Raw genomic sequence first — 19,216 nt, forward strand, 5'->3', positions numbered from 1 at the left:
CATGGTTGACTACAGTATGAGTCCTGGACCTGGCCTGGTGGCTTTCTCTCTCTCTCTCTCTCGCCCTCCCTCTCTAATCAAATTGAAATAAATAAATAAATGGATATATAATGTTAAATAAAATAATTCTTTAAAAAATTGGAGGGACCAGCAGTTAGCATAATGGCTATGTCACTGGACTTTCTTGTAGTTGACCTCGGTTCGAGTCCCAGACCCGGTGGCTTAAACTTATGCTGAGCACATGTGCGTGCATACCCAAGATCCCAAGAGGAAAATGGAGGAGAAGGGATTGCGGCGTGGCCATCCCCCCTGGGGGGTGATTTCTCGCTTTCTGTCTCTCCTTCTCTCTCTGTCTTCCCAGCGAATGCACGCACCCTATAGCAAAAACCTCTCAAAACAATAAAATTGAAAAAAAGTCTTCTATTGTTTCAGAGGAAGTTAAAGTGGGAAATTATTTAGAATCAGCAGCACAACAGTTAGACTCTAGGAGTCATCTATTTGAAGGTTTGGAGAGCCACATTAACATAACTGAACCCCTACACCAGAGTGTACTTACAGGACATCAATACAAATGCCTTGCAAGAAGGAAAAAAAAAAATCAGTGAAAATTTTGGAAAATGCTGGCTCAGACAAAGTTAAGCAGATTTCTTACTTGGTAGTTTTGCCAAGGAGCTTTCTTCAAAGTGTCTAAGTTATGCAAGATATCTTACATATATTCCCTGAGAGGATTCTTTCTTTTTTCTCAACTTGAAGGGTTGTTGTTCCCTTGGGAAATGCTACACCCGTAATTGAGACAGTAGAACTTGCACAACCTGAAAGTGAGAGCCTCTTTAAATCACACACTCTGGATGCTTCAGATGCTTCATGCCAACCCTGGTTCCAAATTGTGGGCAGCAATGCAGGCTAATGAGGCAGAAGATTTTTTGGCTCGCTCGTTAAGCCATGGCACCATGTGTTTATTGCAACCAAGTACTCAAGCATGTCCTGGACAAATGTATTCAAAATAAAATGAAGAGGTGTCCCTAACTGCCAGCATCAGGAAGAAAACGCATCCCCGAGCAGAATACCGTGCACAGGTCACTGATTCCAAAGGAGCAAATTGTCACTTTGAAAATCATCGCTATGCCAACCACCAGGATGAGGGGTCCAGGCATTTCTGCCCAGGGCTTCTTGGTATTGAAGTTGCCAAGGAAAATAAAATGGAGTCAAGCACTGGATGGGACAATGTTTAATTTATACAAAGACAGAGCAAGACCAGGTTCAGTAGCATGTCAGTCACTTATGGTTAGTGGGCCCTGTTCCTCCCACTCCTAGCAGCAAACTCAAGGACAGTTTGCCTATGTGCATCCCTCTCCTGCTGCAATTGAAGTATGCCCATCCCTATGCCATGGGATATGAAATATGGAAAGCTGAGGACCACTGACTACACACTTACACAGAACAAAGAAATACTCATTGAGTCTAAAACAGGGACAATGATTCCTACACTTGCTATGGAAGCATTCCAGTCTCAAGATCCACTCTTAATGTGGCTGGCCATATGGGAGTCCAGCACCTTAACCACTACGCCACCTGCTGGTCCCAAGAGAGGATTTCTTCATTATCAAATTTGTCTGAGGGCCAGCTGCAGGTAGTATAGTCCTACCTTGCCACTTTGCAAAGCTGGATCCACATGGAAGATGAGGGGTTCCATTCCTGGGTTGACCTGTTCGTGCCAAGTAAGCACAAAGATACTTGTAGTCTTGGCTGGTCAGAAAAGTTGGAGAAGGGTCATAGAGTGAGATCCTGATGAGGGTGACTGTTTCTGTTCTCTATTTTCTCTCTTTGTCTTCTTCCCATGAAAGAAAGAAACTTGAAAAAATTGTTCGATATTGTCCAATGTTTCTGGGTGTCTTAGGCATGTAACTGTGAGGCTGTAAAGATGAACTGGCTGGGACCAGCAGGTGGCATGGTGGTTAAGGCATTGGACTCCCACATGGCCAACTGCAGTTCGAGTCTCAGACCCGATTGCTTGCTTTTTCATTTTCCTCCTCTCTGTGTGTCTCTCACTGATGCATGCACATGCCCAATGGCAAATTTAAAATAATAATAATTAATAAAATTAAATAAGCAATTATTTACAAAAATAAGAATGAACTGGCAGACTCTGCCTTAGAGATTAACTTCTTAGAAATGGCACATTGTTTCAGCACTGTGTTTTTGGTTTTGTTTTGTTTTGTTTTGTTTTTTTGGGGGGGAGAGGTTTTTGCTATAGCGTGCGTGCACTCACCAGACAGACAGAGAGAGACAGAGAGACAGAAAGTGAGAAGTCACCCCTCCCAGGTGGCATGGCCACACCGCAATCTCTTCTCCTCCATTCTCCTCTCGGGATCTTGGGCACACACACACACGCGTCCAGTGTGAGTTATAAGCCACCGGGTCCAGGACTCAAACTGCGGTCAACTACATGGGAGTCCAGCAACATAGCCATTACGCTAACTGCTGGTCCTAGCACTGTTTTTGATATGCTAGTATCCAGAACAAGTGCTCTAATAAAGTAGATAACTCTAACACAATCTACTTTCTTTCAAGAAACTTCTAGAAATGACCCTGTGTGCCCCGAAATGACACGAGATGGAGTTTAAACCAGTCTTCATCTGGGAGAAGAACCTAAATTAGAATCACGTATATTCCTTTCCAGATGATTCAGTAAGATCATGTATAAGAGGTTTGAACAAGTAGGTGGAGGGAGAAAAGCTATAAATCAAACCTGATCTATCTACCAGGGCCCTGAATAACCTCAGCTGCATCCTCAGAAATGCCTGGAATTCAATAGCACTGTGTGCGTGTGTATGTGTGAGTATGTGTGCTGATGGGAAATAGGAAAAGAGATGTAAAAAATTTTATATACTCCTTTTGGTAGGGGGCAAAACGAGGAGAAGAGATAGGACTGGAACTCCTAGGTAAGCTTCCATGAACTGTAGAGAGAAGTGTAGAGAGACAGTGTTATAACTGCAAGTGGAAAAAAGGTACTTAGAAAACAGTCTCCCTATGGTTAGCTATCTGCAGGTTATGGGCAGCTGAGGCAATAGAGACATAGTGAGAATCTCAGAGGATCCATCTCAACAAAAGAATCTACACTTCCAGGGGACCTGTGCCACTACTACGTGCAACCCCTCGGAACATTCCATGTGTTAATAATAGATAAAGTGTGGAGAGGGACCAGCGGTTGGCATAATGGCTGTGTTGCTGGACTCCCATGTAGTCGACCGCGGTTTGAGTCCCGGACCCAGTGGCTTAAACTCACGCTGGGCGCGTGTGTGTGCGTGCCCAAGATCTTGAGAGGAGAATGGAGGAGAAGAGATTGCAGAAGGGCCATTCCTCCTGAGGGTTGATTTCTCACTTTCTGTCTCTGTCTCTCTCTGTCTTTCTGGCGAGCGCACATGCCCTATAGCAAAAACCTCTCCAAAAAAATTTTTAAAAGGGTGGCACAGTGGTTAAGGCACTGGACTCCTACATGGTCTACTGCAGTTTGAGTTCAAGACTTGGAGGCTTGAAACTCACGCCAAGCATGTATGTGTGCATGCCGAAAATCCTTAGAGGAGCATGGAGGAGAAGGGACTACATGGCCATCCCCCCTGGGGGATGATTTCTCACTTTCTTTCTCTCTCTGTCTCTCCTGTGAATGCACATGCCCTATAGCAAAACTCTCTAAAAAAAATAAAGGAGGGTGAAGACAACCTTAAGGAGCAAGCAAAATGTCCTTCAGTGAACCTAGTTGCAGCTATTCTGGAAGACCTGAACTGTATCTTATGTGTTTAAACAAATATGGGAGACAGTTAACATCACCTATTAGATTTTCCTTTTGCAAAAGGAAGCAGCAGGAGAGTTTGAAATATACATGTAACACTGTCCTTGCCAAAAAGAACAGATAATCCTTCGGGGAAGAAAGGCTACATGTAAAAATGAATAAAATCACTACCACATATAAAAAGTAACTACCTTTTCTTTCCAAGGAACATTCCTGGCTCATATAAAACATGTATCGGGTTGTCAGGAAAGTCATGATGCATTTCTGCGTAGAAAAACATAGAAAAATACATCATGACTTTTTTGAGGCATCTGTAGCCACACCCTAACATCCTCTGAAATCCCATTTTCTTTCGGATTGTTAAATGTTCATGGCTTCTGGGACAACAGATGGCATATTGGTTATGTCACGGAGGCTCCCACATTGTCAACTGTGGTTCAAATCTCGGACCCAGTGGCTTAAAACTCATGCCAGGTGTGTGTGTGTGTGTGTGCCCAAAATCCCAAGAGGAGACCAGAGGAGAAGAGATGGCAGCATAGCTATCTTTGCAGGGTGGTTAAAGTAATAGACTGTCACATGCTGCCTGTCCCTCCTTGGGGGGGGGGGGATTTATTATTTTCTGTCTCTCTGTCTCTCTGGCAAGTATACACTCCGTATAGCAAAAATCTCTCTTAAAAAAAAAATGTTCATGGCTTCTAAGAGAGCAGAGAGGACAGAAAAATTTTTAAAGTGTGCTCTTATTTGAAAATGGATTTGCAAAGTTCGAAGAGATCCCCAAACTAATGATCATCAGTATGATTTTGCTTTTGGGTACAAGTGCCTGAAATTATTGCCTGTTCTTGAAACTGTGGCTTAAGTGTTTATTAGCCTGGGCCGGTGTGTGCTCCCTGACTAAGATGTTTCTTGAATGGCAAGGAGTACAGTTGCGTGTGTGCACTCCAATCTCCCCTCATTATTCTTAGAAGATACTTGCAATCACCGTAAGAGCTCTTGTTTTTCTTAGTCTGGCAGCTCGGATTCCTTGTTCTCTCAAGAGTCAGATTTCCTGACTTAAACCTCCCTACAGATCGGTGAGATGGCAGATCCAGGAAGGAGCAAGCCATGATTTGTGTTAATAACAGTGTATCACAAGGGCCAGCAGCGGCCATAGTGGTTAAGGGTGCTGGACTCCCACCTGGCTGACAGTGGTTTGAGTCTCAGAACTGGTGGCTTGCCTGCTTGCTTTCTCTCTCTCTCTCTGTCTCTCTCTGGTCAAATGAAAATAAATCAATAAAGTTAAATAAAATAATCTTTTAAAAAGAAAAAAATGTATCACAGCAGAGTAAAAATCATGGACAATTCAATACATATTTTTTTTAAATTAGTGGCACTTATTTTTTTTGGGGGGGTGCCATGGGATATTTTTGCTCACTACAGAGAGAAACAGAGAAGACAGTGAGAGAGGGAGAATGAGGAATCACCCTCAAGGGAGATGGCCATGCGTTTTCCTCCATTCACTTCCTGGGAGTTTGGCCACACACACACACACGCAGGTGGCGTGATTTTCAAGCTACTGGGTCCAGGACTCAGACAGTAGTCGGCCGTGTAAGTGGGAGTCCAGAGCCTTAACCACCACTCCACCTGCTGGTCCCTAAAATTAGTGCAGCTATTAACAAACATGCACTACATAATATAGCATTCAGTGTTAAAGATGAATATAGACGTATCCTTGATTTGACTATACATTGTATGCATGCCTTAAAAAGCCATACTGTAACCCACAAAGATATACATTGATTATATATAAATCAGAAATCATCATTTGGGGGGGAAAAAAAAAAAGTCTGATCTGAGTTAAACCTCCCTAACCATGGGTGACATGACAGATTGGGGACAAGCTGTGATTTGCCTTGGTAACAATATGTGTTCCTATTTGAGCAGACCCGATGACCGTGGTAAGAGAGAAAGGTATCATTCCTGTTGCTGTGTATTTAGCTTAGTGGAAAATTTTCTTACGTTTAACCATTTTTCCCCCCACTGTCATTGTGAATTTGTTCTAGGGATGAAATAATTTGTTGAAATAGGAACCTTGGAAGAAAAGTCCTGCTGACTCCTTAAGGGAAGTCAGGTTATTAGACAGAGACCTAATGACCTAACACGTCTCTGCAGGTCCCCTTGGTAACCCATCAAGGTGGACCACAGAGTGTTCAGGATGGTAGTATATAGTAACCACTCTCAAATGTCCCCGGTCTGGATGGCTGTGCTCACCTGCTGACCTGAGCGCACAAGAGTTGCCCTCTATGTCTGAATTTCCTCTGCAGCTCAGAAATACCACTGTCAGGACCAGCAGATGGTATAATGGCTATGTCGCTGGACTCCCACTTAGTCGACCCTGGTTTGAGTCCCGGATCTGGTGGCTTAAACTCACACTGGGTGCGAGTGCATGTGTACCCAAAAATCTTGAGAGGAGGATGGAGGAGAAGGGATTGTGGCATGGCCATCCCTCTTGGGGGAGATTTCTCACTTTCCTTCTCTCTGTTCTCTCCAATGAGCATGCATGCCCTTATGGCAAAATTCTAAAAAATAAATAAATAAGTATACTAAAATAAAATTTAAAAAATTAAGAACCCTTATGTAAAGCTTTGGAAAGCCAGGACAGGGCCTAGCGAAAGGACAGAACAGAAATGCCAAGGCAAGACTGGTCAATTGTATTCTATTTCAGTAGTGTTTTAGCTTTGCTTCATCGAACAAACGTTTTATGTAAATACTAAAACATTTGAAGGGACCAGCCCTGTGGCCTAGCAGTTAAGCAGCTGGATCTTAAATCTCCTCTTGGGATTTTTTTTTTTTTTTTGAAAGATCTTCACTGTAGGGCATGTGCGCTCGCCAGACAGACAGAGACATAGAGACAGAAAGCGAGAAATCACCCCCCCAGGGGGGATGGCCACGCCGCAATCCCTTCTCCTTCGTTATCCTCTCAGGATCTTGGGCACGCACGCACACGCGCCCGGCGTGAGTCTTAAGCCACCGGGTCCGGGACACGAACCGCGGTCGACTACGTGGGAATCCAGCGACATAGCCATTATGCTAACTGCTGGTTCCCTCCTCTTGGGATTTTGAGCACAGGTGTACACACGCATCTGGTGTGATTTTCAAGCTACCAGATCCAGGATTCAAACCGCAGTTGGCCATGTGGCAGTCTATTACCTTAACCACCACACCACTTACTGTCTCTCTCCCACTTCATCCCGCAAAGATTCTTACATGATTCTCAGTGCCACTCCTCCCTCACCCCCCGCCACCCAGTTTTTGTTTTGTTTTGCTTTTAGATAGAGTTTTGCTATATAGGGCATGTATACTGGCTGGAAAAACAGAGAGGAAGTGAGAAATCACTCTTCCTCTCCCTCAGGAGGATGACCACACTGCAGTCTCTTCTCTTCCATTCTCCTCCTGGGATTTGGGGCACACATGCACACACACTCGGCATGAATTTCACTTCACCGGGTCTGGGACTGGAACAATGCTGGGAGTCCAGCACCTTAACGACAACACCACCTGCTGGTCAGCCCTGTTCTTATGTGATCCTCACGTGGCTGGCTGTCTTTTTCCTGGGCTAACTGGAGGAAGCTTACTGTGGCTGCAGCTGTCACTGGGCTCTTGAGGCCCTCCTTTCTACCTGGCCTAAAGCTTTCTATTGTATATTCTGGCTATGGTCAATGCTCCCCAACTCCCAGCTGAGTCTGCACAACACTCACTTGATTCTTACCACTTCTCAGTTCTACGGAAGCCAAATAAACCTGCTTCCTCACTTCCATCAAATCATTAGCAGAATGGTGCTGAGTTCTGCGAGCCCCTGGCATGCACACCTGCAATGCAGCCTCCTTTCAGTCCCAGAGAAGAGCGGGCGAGATAACAGATCCCCCAGCCTCCAGGCATTTGCAGGCCTGACTATACCTCGCTTTATGCCATCCCTTTACGCTTAGATTGAACCATGCCTCTTGTCTAAAGCAGGGCCATGGGGTATTTGTGCCAAGCTCCTCACTCAGAGGGAACCTTTTTTACTAACTCTCAGAGCTTTCTCTCTGATGAGGTTGGGGTCAGCCCCTCCGGACAAGGGAATCAAGCATGGAAACACGTTTATGAACACTTTCCCTTGGTTACCAGCTAATCACTCAGAGTCCACATCATTCCCTACTCCAACCGCTGCCCTGATTCTTAAGGTGAGACGGGTGTCCCCCTGTGGGTTTTTTACCTCTCCGAAAGTATTTAATTCTCTGTCTTGTAACTGGGTTAATTTATGCCTACCCAGCTAAACTCTCAGCTTCATGAAAAAGACACTTTATCTGTCTTACTCATCAGTCTACCCTGACCCTTGGCTCCGGCCCTGACCCTGGCCCTGGCCCTGATGTATAATAGATGCTCATCAAAGCTCTGTTGAACTATTACAAATTTTCAGGTTGCAAAATCCCAGTTAGTGCTGACCCTGTGTCCTAGAAGTTTAAGGCCAACTGTGGTTTGAGTCACAGACCTGGTAGTTTGAAAGAAAACATGCCTAGAACATGTGCATACATGCCTGAAATCCTGGCAGGCTGGAGAAGGGATTGAGGTGTGACCATGAACTATTAGGGGGGTGCTTTCTTCTCTCCATTACTCTCTATCTTTCTGGTGAGTTTACATGCTCTCTAGCATTAAAAATGAAAAATTAAGATAACAAAATGCATTAATGACTCGTTTCAGGGGACTTCAATAGGTTCATGAAAAATTAAAGTACAATTTTATTTTGGTGCAAAAAACCTTAAATCCATGCTTTTTTTTTTTCATAATACACATTTTCCATGAACTTTCTAAAGAACACCCCAAATATCTCTAGTGGTGATATGAATAAGGATATATTTCGGTGATGTTTGTTTCTAATTTTTAAACAAGTATTAAATTTGGAAAGGTCATTTTAATTATCTTTTCAAAGATGTAACTAGCATTTTGTTTTTCACAATCAACACTCATGATAGCAGTGAATTTGATTTCAGTTAGTACTTCATTTTTTTCCCCCCAAGAGGTTTTTGTCTTAGGGTGTATGTGCTCACCAGAGAAAGAGACAAATCAGAGGGGAAGTGGGAAATCATCCCAAGGGGGATGGCCATGCTGCAATCCCTTCTCCTCCATTCTCCTTCCGGGATCGTGGGTCTTGGGCATGCAGACAAAAACACCTGGCATTAATTTTCAGCCACTGGGTCTGGGACTTGACCTACAGTCAGCCATGTTGGAGTCCCTCATCATAACCCCTATGCCATCTGTTGGCCCCCTCAAAGAACTGACCACCTGCCTATGTCTGGTGGTAATTTTGAATTTGTCAGTCCCTTATATGGTCTTTAATAATCCTTTCAGAGTCTTTAACTTGTATGAAAGCTTGTGTTGGTTCCAATAGAACTGTTGGTTCTACTGGACTGATTTTAACATCCCTTTTTAAAAGTTATTTAAAATTTGATGTAACTGGGGGCTGGCAGGGGGCATGGTGGTTAAAGGCACTGGATTCCCACATTATCCACCATGGTTAGGGTCCCGGACCTGGCAGCATGCTTTCTTGCTTTCCCTTTCTCTCTCTCTCTGGTCAAAATAAAAAATAATAATAACAAGTGGAATTAAATTTATTTTTTTTTGGAGAGATTTTTGCTATAGAGCGAGTGTGCTCGCCAGACAGACAGAGAGACAGAGAGATAGAAAGCAAGAAATCACCCCCCAGGGGGGATGGCCACGCCGCAATCCCTTCTCCTCCATTCTCCTCTCGGGATCTTGGGCACGCACACACGTGTCCTGCATGAATTTTAAGCCACCAGGTCCAGGACGCAAACTGCGGTCGACTACATGGGAGTCCAGCAACATAGCCATTACGCTAACTGCTGGTCCCAATAAATAATTCTTTAAAAATAATTTAATGTAAATGTTAGGCTTCATTTAACCTAAATGATCAATATTTCATTTGCTAAAAAAACAAATCTGATAGCAAAGGTTTGTGTTTATTGTCATCCAAGAGTTATTTTTCCTGGGCTAATGCTGAATTTGAAAACCCCAAATTGCAAAGGGTTGTCCATTGGTATCTCTGCACATATGTCTTGATGCCACAAAAGTTTGTTTTTCCCAAATGATTTTTTTTTTTTAATTCCTTGAACTACACTCTTAGGTCTCGTTCCTCTGGGGAGTGTGACTTGAGGTGTGGAGTATATGTCTCAGGTTACAGACTTTGTGGGGGCAGAAGAACCACAGGGGAAGGTGTTCCCCTTTGATCTGAGGCACAGGCCTGCTTAGACAGCAGTGGAGGGAAACACTGATGTATTGAGAGGTCCGTCCACTTTGCCTGTCCCCTTGACAAACTCGTTCTCACATTATTTCCAGAGACAAATATTTTGAAAGTGAAGAACACAAGAGGTTGCTAAATATTAGCTTTCAAAGGCTTAGAGTCATGTGGTATTTACTTGGGTTGCTTTTTTCTTCTCGCCTTTATAAAGAATGGTGTTTACTCTTGAACACTATTCAGGCCTGAGATGGGGGTGGGTAAAGAAATATGTAAGAAAGAATGTAAACACTTGGGATTTGCTGGGTGCCGTGGATTCAGAAATCTTTCTTTGATTTAGACAAATCAGAAAACTGAATAGAGCCTGAGAAATACATATAATGTTAAAATCAAAAGTGGCCTGGAGTGAAAAATTAAAAGAGTAAAACAAAATACTTTCTTTCACCAGATTTTGTGCTAGCTCTAACATGATTGCCCACTGCAGTTGATTAGCATCACATTTTTTACTGGTCTGAAATAACCAAGAAGTATTAAATTTACCTTATTCTGAAAGTATGAAGTGATTGACCTACCAAATCATAGTTTTGGTGTCGTGTAACTCTGCTCAAGGTTAATCTATACACTGTCAGAAGTTTAAGCTGACCATTGAGCTCCTCTCCCTGAAAATAGAGACCAGTAGGTAGCATGGGGATTAAGGCACTGGACTTCTACATGGCTGACCATGGTTTGAGTCCTAGACCCGGCGGCCTGAACATCTTGCTGGGCATATGTACGTGCATGCCCAAATCCTGAGAGGAGAATGGAAGAGAAGGGATTGTGGTGTGGCCATTCCCGTAGGGGCTGATTTCTCACTTTCCCATTCTCTCTCTGTTTCTTTCTCTCTCTGTGTCTTTCTCTACTGAGCACAAGCACACTATGGGGAAAAGATAACTTTAAAAAAATGAATTAAAACTATAACTGGCTAAATTTAAACTTCAATTGTTCCATATTACCTCAGTTAACAGTACAAGCCTAAATAAATGCTTATCAACTTTTACCTAAAATCTTCCCAGGACGGCATGTGTATTTTGCTGCCTTCCTTCTACAAAGCATTTGGAATAGGAACTTAACTTAAAATTTATAAAAATCTAAGTCTAAAGTAGCACTGGCATAGTGGTTAAGGCAGTTCATTAACATATTAAACAGAATCCAGGCTGAGAGACTTCTTAGCTGTGTGAGTTGATGAAGGATTTAATTTCATTTACTTCCTAGTAACATGGTAAGTACAACTACTTACCTGACCTTTGAAATCGTTATGAAGACAACGAGACAAAGAATGTGAAAAAAACAATAATAATAATAAGAGACAGAGTACTGTGTGTTTATGAGAGTAGGGAGTTAAGGGGAAGAGTGATTATATTAAAACCTCTACTACAGAAACATCCCCCCCCCAGGTTTTTGCCATCGGGAGTGTGTGCTCACCAAAGAGGAGACAGAGACAGTGAGAGGGAAAGTGAGAAATCACCCGTATGGGTGACCACTCCACAATCCCTTCTCCTGCATTCTCCTCCTGGGATTTTGGGCGCACACACACACATGCCTGGGTCTGGAGCTGATCGGCGGTTAATGATGTGGGAGTCCAGCGTCTTAACCACTATGCCACCTGCTGGCCCCTATTTTTCACGTTTTATTGTTCTGTGTAGGGTATGTGTTCTTGATAAAGTTATATTAATTGGGCTTATATTTTTTAGAAAGAATGTGTTCTTTTTTTTTTTTAATATCGGAGTTGACTATTGTTATCTCAATAGTTAAAGTCCTCTGTATGTCGTTCCATATTTTCTCCTTTGTCAACAAATATATTTGTGTTTTCTTTTATTATTTTGTCAAAGAACTATTAACCTAATGTGCATAATAACTTATGTAACTCTCAGAAAACTTTTGATGTGGTAGATACTATTTTCATCTTCATATTATAGAGGAAACTCAGGCACACGATAATTAAGTGACGTAAGTAGTTTGCCTAAGAGAAGACAACAAAGATAAGCTTCCAGCCTATACCCTTTATTTGTATGTATGTATGTATGTATGTATTTAGAGATTTTTGCTATAGGGCACATACAGAAAGTGAGAAATCACCCCCCATGGAGGATGGCCACACCGCAATCCCTTCTCCTCCATTCTCCTTTTGGGATTTTGGGCACGCACATGTGGCCTGAGTGAGGTTTAAGTCACCGGGTCCAGGACTCAAACCATAGTCAGGTATGTGGGAGTCCAGCCATGATAGGAATGATTTGCACGTGCTTGTAGCTTGTATCTATAAATACTGTGCATGTACTGGCTTTTTGAGAGAGCTGGGTGTGCTTGGTGAGTGTCTCCCTGTAACGGGTTACAGAAATCAGCTCCCTTCTCCAGCCTCTGGCTCTTGTTTCATTGACCACAAGGAGCATGGCAGATTTAGTTTTTGCTGGTCATAATCTAGCTTTCTCGACATTTGCTCTACAGGTTTTATGCAAGTCCTTGTGCTAATTATATAATTCAGTTTTATTCTATCCTGCTAATAATAAAAACATTTAAGAATGATTTATTCTCTTAGGTTTTTCTCATAGCTGCGATTTTCCAAATCATATTTACAAAACTATTATTTCAATTAAAGATTAAAGGTTTGTGGAGGTATAGCACACATGGAAAAGAGCAGAAAATGTACACATCTGAGGGTGAGCCTCCAAGGCAATCCAACGTTTTTCACTCCCTGGTATTCACATCCCTCTGTATTCCCTCCATATTCAACTGTGCCTTATCTGTGCAACCAGTCGAATACTACAAAAGTAATATTGCGTGATATATAAGTCCATTCTGTTGCTAAATAACTGAATACCTAACCTGGAAGACTTGTGAAGAATAAAGGATTTATTTAACTCATGGTTTTAGTGGTTGAAGGTTCAAAGGTTAAGGGACCACATCTGGTAAGGATCTTCTTGTTGGCTCAACCACAAGAGCTTGGGAAGAACATGTGAGTGAATACGTCCCTGTGTTTCTTTAAAACCCAGGCATATCCAATCACGTGACCTCCCTCTAATGCCTAATCACTTCCCAAAGACCACATCTTTCAATATAATTGGATTTGTCTCTACTCTCTCAACTTCATTGTTTTAGCTTGCCAGATTTCAATACATGTATTTTGGGGGGATCCATTCAAGCCACAGTTTGTGACTTCCAAGTCTAGGTCATAAAAGATCTTGCAGGGGCCGACAGGTGGCATGCTGGTTAAGGTAGCCAAACTCCCACATGGCTGACTTTGGTTCGAGTCCCGGACCTGGCAGCTTGCTTTCTCACTTTCCTTCTCTCTCTCTAGTCAACTCCAAGAAAAAAATCTAATTAAATAATGACAATGAATAAATTTATTTAATTTGACCAAAGTATTTCATTTGACCAGAGAGGGACAGAGTGAGAGAGGGAGAGAGAGAGGGGGGGAGGGAAAGTGAGAAAGAAAGCAAGCTGCCTGGTCTGGGACTCAACTCACAGTCAACCACGTGGGAATCCAGTGCCCCTGACCATTACGCCACCTGCTGGCCCCTACATAAAATAATTCTTAAAAAAAATTAAAAAGATATTGTAACTTCTGTCTTGACCCCTTAGATCTCTTGCTCTGGGAAGTCAGGAGAAGTCCTATGAACCCTGTATGGAGGAACCTCTTCACTAGTACCAACTTGCCCTCCCAGTGAACACACCAGTGCGGAAGCAAATTTTCCCACCCCTGGAAGGCCCTCAGACGACTCTGACCTCAGCCATTAAAGCTTCCAGCTAACGACCAGATATCGTGGAGCAGAAACACACGGACTCTCCTACATTGTCCTCTCCAAATGCCTGAGCCACAGAAACCGTGAGTTAATAAACTAGTATTATTGTTTTAGGGTATTACATTTGGGAGTATGTGCATTATGTACAACAGTCAATATCATATCCATGCAGTTGTGACCCAAATCAAGTCAGAGCAGTTCAAACCCCCAACCCTTTTCCAAATCCAAATCCTATCCTACCCACCATCTTGATTGTTAATATAAATTCGTTTTGCTGACTTTTGAACTTCACTATTAAAAAATCTTACAGTATAAATTTTTCACACCTGGAATTTTGTTTTTTAAGTTGGACATTACGTTTGTGGGATTCATCCAAGGTTTTGCCATCAGATGAAGCACATTTTTGTTTTTATTAATGAATAACTTGTACGGAATATATCACAATTTAATTATTCTGCTGTTGATGGATATTTGACTTATTTCCAGTGTGGAGTTATTATGAATATTGATGCTATGAACTTCTTGGACTTCTTGGTGCACATGCATGCCTTTCTATAGGAAATACACCTAAGAGTAGAAATGAGGGGTCATAGGATATTCATTTGTTCAATTTTAAAAGGAACGGATTTTTATTCTGAACAGAAATAAGTAAGAAGTTTTGTTGTTTCACACTTTGACAAATATGTGACACTGACAGTCTTTTAATTTTAGGCATTATGGTATATTTGTAACAGTGTTTCCTGTTGGTTTTATTTCATTTGATTTCTTTGTTGGATTGAGTGTTTTGTTTTTGTCATTTTTGGTTTTTTTGTTTTTTGTTTTTTTTTGTCGGTTTTTGCCATAAGGTGCATGCATTCGCCAGAGAGAGAAAGAGAGGGAAGGTGATAAATCACCCTGGAGGATGGCCACAGTGCAGTCCCTTCTCCTCCATTCTCCTCGCAGACTTTTGGGAACACGTGCACACAAACCCAGCATGGTTTGTGTTTTGTTCTTCTTTCTGTTTTTTAGGGTTTTCCCATGGGGCATATATGTTTGCTGGATAAAAAAAGACACAGAAACCCTGAGAGGGAAGCTGAGAAATTACTCCCCAGGGGCATGATCACACCACAATCTGTTTTCTTCCATTCTCTTCCTGGGATTTTGACGTGCCAGCCCCTCGCCCCCACACACACACATGCACACCTGGCATAAGTTTCAAGCTGCCAAGTCCAGGACTTGAACCACAGTGAGCCGTATGGCAGTCCAGTGCTGTAACCATTACCCCACCTGCTGACTCCATTGCAGCATGGTTTTTAAGCAGCAGGGTCAAAGTCTCAAACCATGGTCCACTCTGTGTGAGTCCAGCGTCTTAATCACCATGCCACCTGCTGACCCCAGTTGAGTGTTCTTATACGTGCATATCAGCCACCTGGGTATTCTGTTTTGAGCGGTGCCTACTCAAGTTTCTTACATACTTTCTTCTGTTGGTTACTCTTTTTTCTTATTACTTAATGATAACCCTTGCTGTAATCTATGACTCTCATTTATTTCATAGCCTTTGTTTCCTCCTCTTCTACTTTGCTTTGGGTTATTATTTTTTTATGTCATTCTCTCCTCCACTAGCTGATTTCTCTATTATCTGCGTGTTATAACTAGTGGTTACAGTAAGCCACCTTGACTTCTTATTATAGTCTAGTATAAAATTAGTCCATTTTCCACTCATTGGGCAATTGAAGGGAACTATAATTATGGCTAATATTTCCAATGTTGACAATGTAAAAATAATATATTCGGTAGACATTAGAAGCAGGAGAATGAAAAACGATGGGAGGAAATATCCTTGTAATTTCATATTTCATAGCACAGAATCAGTTAAGTATAGACTAAGGGCAATAAAGCAAGAAATACAGGTGTAGCTATATTATTTTTTCATTAGAAAGGTAACCATTAGAAGAACAGTAATGCACATTTAACTTTCAGGTTTTGCTTTCGGGAATCTGAGCTGCTTTATGTGTGTGGGAAACTCCCCACTTTAAAAGTCCTAATGGGCAGGAATGACTTCCCCAACTATAATAGATGAAATGCTTATTTTCTCTCCTGCCATGTGGGTACAGGCTGTGATTCAGGTTATGCCAAAGATACACCCTTGTGTACTCTAATTTAGGAGCCGGTGACCCAAGAACAAGAAGCAGAATTCTAGTCTCTTTCTCGATTTCTCTTTCCAGGACAGGGTGAGAATGTGGAAGATGATGGTGTAGCTGTTACTTCCTCAGCAAAGTTAACTCCAGGGTACAGTTTGGGGCATGGTTTTAGTCGCTGTTTATCCCAGAACCTCTTTTTCCAAACTTCTGAATGAATATATGTAACTAGTCACTATCCCTTTCTGTTTAGATTAAAAAAAAAAAAAAAAAGTGTCAAACCACTAAGGAAAAATGTAATAAACGCTTAAAATCCTTCAGATGACATCTATAATTAAAACTCAAATAGGGCCCGCTGGTGGCATGGAGGTTAAGGAGACTGGATTCTACGTGACTGACTTTGCAGTTTGAGTCCTGGACCCGGTGTCTTGAAAAATCGCACCAGGTGTGTGAGCATGTGTGCTTGAAATCCTGAGAGGAGACTAGAGGGAGGATCATGGATTGTGGTGTGGCCATCCCCACTGGGAGGGGGGTGATTTCTCTTTCTCCCTTTTTCTGTCTCTGATGAGCACATGTGCCCAATGGCAAAAACCTAAAAAAGAAAAGAAAAATGGAATGAACACTTAAAATCCCTCAGATTGAATCTGTAATCAAAACCAAAATATTTTAATTATATAGGAGATACAGGTCAATCAAAATGAATGAGAAATGTTGAAAATATATTAAGCAGAAACTCCAGATAAAGGCTTAAAAATAGTAAGAATATCAATTTTATTATCCTATAAGAAAAAGCAACTAATAAAAGCATATTTTATAATAATAACATAATTTATAGCATGGGCACGTTGAATATGATTTTTTTTCTGTCTCAAGTTATAAGCATCAGGACAAATGGTATAAATTCCTTTCACATTACCAACTCAAAGATTATGCTAATGCTATTTTAAATAGTTCAGAGAAAAGGGGGAAACATCCAAAACTATTTTTGTAAGACCAGCATAACAATAAAAGCAAATCTTAGAAAGTCGTCTTAAAACTGAAGAAAATAAAACTTCAGGCAATCTTATTTGCTGTAAAAGAGGATTGAGCAGAACATTATAAGAAAAATATGCTATAGTGAAGTAAAAATTGTACCAGGTCCAACGATAGATCCTTAATAGGAAATCTATGAAAATAATTTACCATATTAAAATTTTTTTAAGTCACAAATATTGCAGTGGAAACAAAACAGTATTTTGAGTTGACTATTATGATTTCAAATAAAATCATGTAGTTATATAGTTACAAAATAAAATTTTATTTCACTAGAAATAGGCACATAGTTTGAAAGGTTAAAAATATATATATATTGGGGCCAGCAGGTGGCATGGTGGTGAAGGGTGATGGACTCCTACATGGCCAACCACGGTTCGAGTCCCGGGTCTAGTGGCTTGCTTTCTCACATTCCCTCTGTCTTTCTCATTGGGACCAGCAGGTGGCATGGTGGTGAAGGGTGATGAACTCCCACATGGCCAACCACGGTTCGAGTCCCAGACCTGGTGGCTTGCTTTCTTACTTTCTCTTTCTCTCTCACTCTGTCTCTTTCTGGTCCAATTAAAAAGAAATAAATAAACTTAAATAAAACAATTCTTTAAAAAATTATGTGTGTGTGTGTATGTTAATGGGCCAGCAGGTGATATGGAATTAAGGTTACTAGATCCCATATATCCGACTCTGCTGTTCTAGTCCTGGACCTGGTTGTTTGAAAATTATGTCAGATGCATATGAGTAAGTGCCCAAAAATCCAAGGGGAAAATGGAGGAAAAGGGATTGCAGGATTGTGGCCAATCCCTCCTGACGAGGTAATTTCTCACTTTCCTGCTGTCTGTCTCTCTTTGGCAAGTGCACATGCCCTGTGGCAAAATTAAAATATATGTGTGTGTGTTTGTATATATATTTTTTCACATATATGAATATATATTCATATTAAACCAAAGCCAATCTGATGCTTAATTGTGCAAAACCAGAAAGATTTCCCTTGAAGACAGAAATGAGACTAGACTGTCATCTGAAACTACCTATAAATGGCCGTAGTTTGAACAAAAATTGACCCTGCCTTTTAGGATTGGGGCAGGATTTTCAAGTTAAAAAAACAATCAATTTGTCAAATGATAGTGTTAGGTGAAAAGTCAATTATAAAGTAGTATTTTAAAAAATTCTAAATACTTGTATTTGCACATTTCTCTTATAGCATGGCTGTGTTTTGATGAAAACATAGAAGAAAATCGAGAAAGGCATACACAAAGTTTTTGTCATTATGGGCGAGTGAGGGCATTGTGAGAAGACATGGTTTATTTGATTTATTTTGCCATTGGGTGCATGTCTTCACAGGAGAGAGAGAGAGAAGCAGGGAGGGAAAGTGAGAAATCACCCCTGCGGGCGGCAAGATGAGGATGGGGATGGTCATGCTGCAGGCTCTTCTCCTCCCGTCTCCCCCAGGATTTTGGGCACTCACTCACACACACGTGGCATGATTTTCCAGGCTACTGGGTCCAGGACTTGAACTACTGAGTCAGTCATGTGGGATCCAGTACCATAATCACCAGATATCGATTGCTTTTTATAATTTATAAAGCATTTATATAGTGATTGAGATCCCCCCCCCACGCCGTGCCCCCAAGGGGGCATGTATTACTTTTATAATCAGGAAAAATGACAAACTTCCAATATAGACAAAAAAATGGAATGAGTCACCTAGAAATAGTAACGGCAATTATTACTTATGAAAATATTTTCATGGCATGATCCCTCTTCCAGTAAAGCCAAGGAAAATAATCTAAGGGGTTAGTTTAATACTAGTTAAAAATTCAAATAGTGGCAACTTCTTTGGGGGGCTCTGAAGAAAATGATACTTTTATAAAGATCTCCATTTTCTCAGGATGGCAAGCATCCTGGCTATTATATATACATGCTTTTCATAGGAAAAAAACCCAAAGCAAAATGCTGACATCCTGCCACCCGTAACTGGCTTCTGACCCCTCTCAGCCCACTCCCACCCTACAGCTCTTCCGGGAACACGGGAGCTGCAACCTGGCAGGTGAACATGGAATTGGGCTCACAACTGTGTTTTGTTTGTCCTGTTGAAAATTATTTGACTTAGTTGCTAAAATTGGAAAATTGAGTGACTGACTTCACACACACACACACACACACACACACACAAATACCCAGGTCTTCTAAAACGAAAAAGAGAGGAGTGGATGGGAGAGGAGAGGCGGGGAGAGGC

Source organism: Tupaia chinensis, unplaced genomic scaffold (genome assembly GCF_000334495.1).
Source record: "Tupaia chinensis unplaced genomic scaffold, TupChi_1.0 Scaffold000078_1, whole genome shotgun sequence".
In the NCBI taxonomy this organism is placed as follows: Eukaryota; Metazoa; Chordata; class Mammalia; order Scandentia; family Tupaiidae; genus Tupaia; species Tupaia belangeri.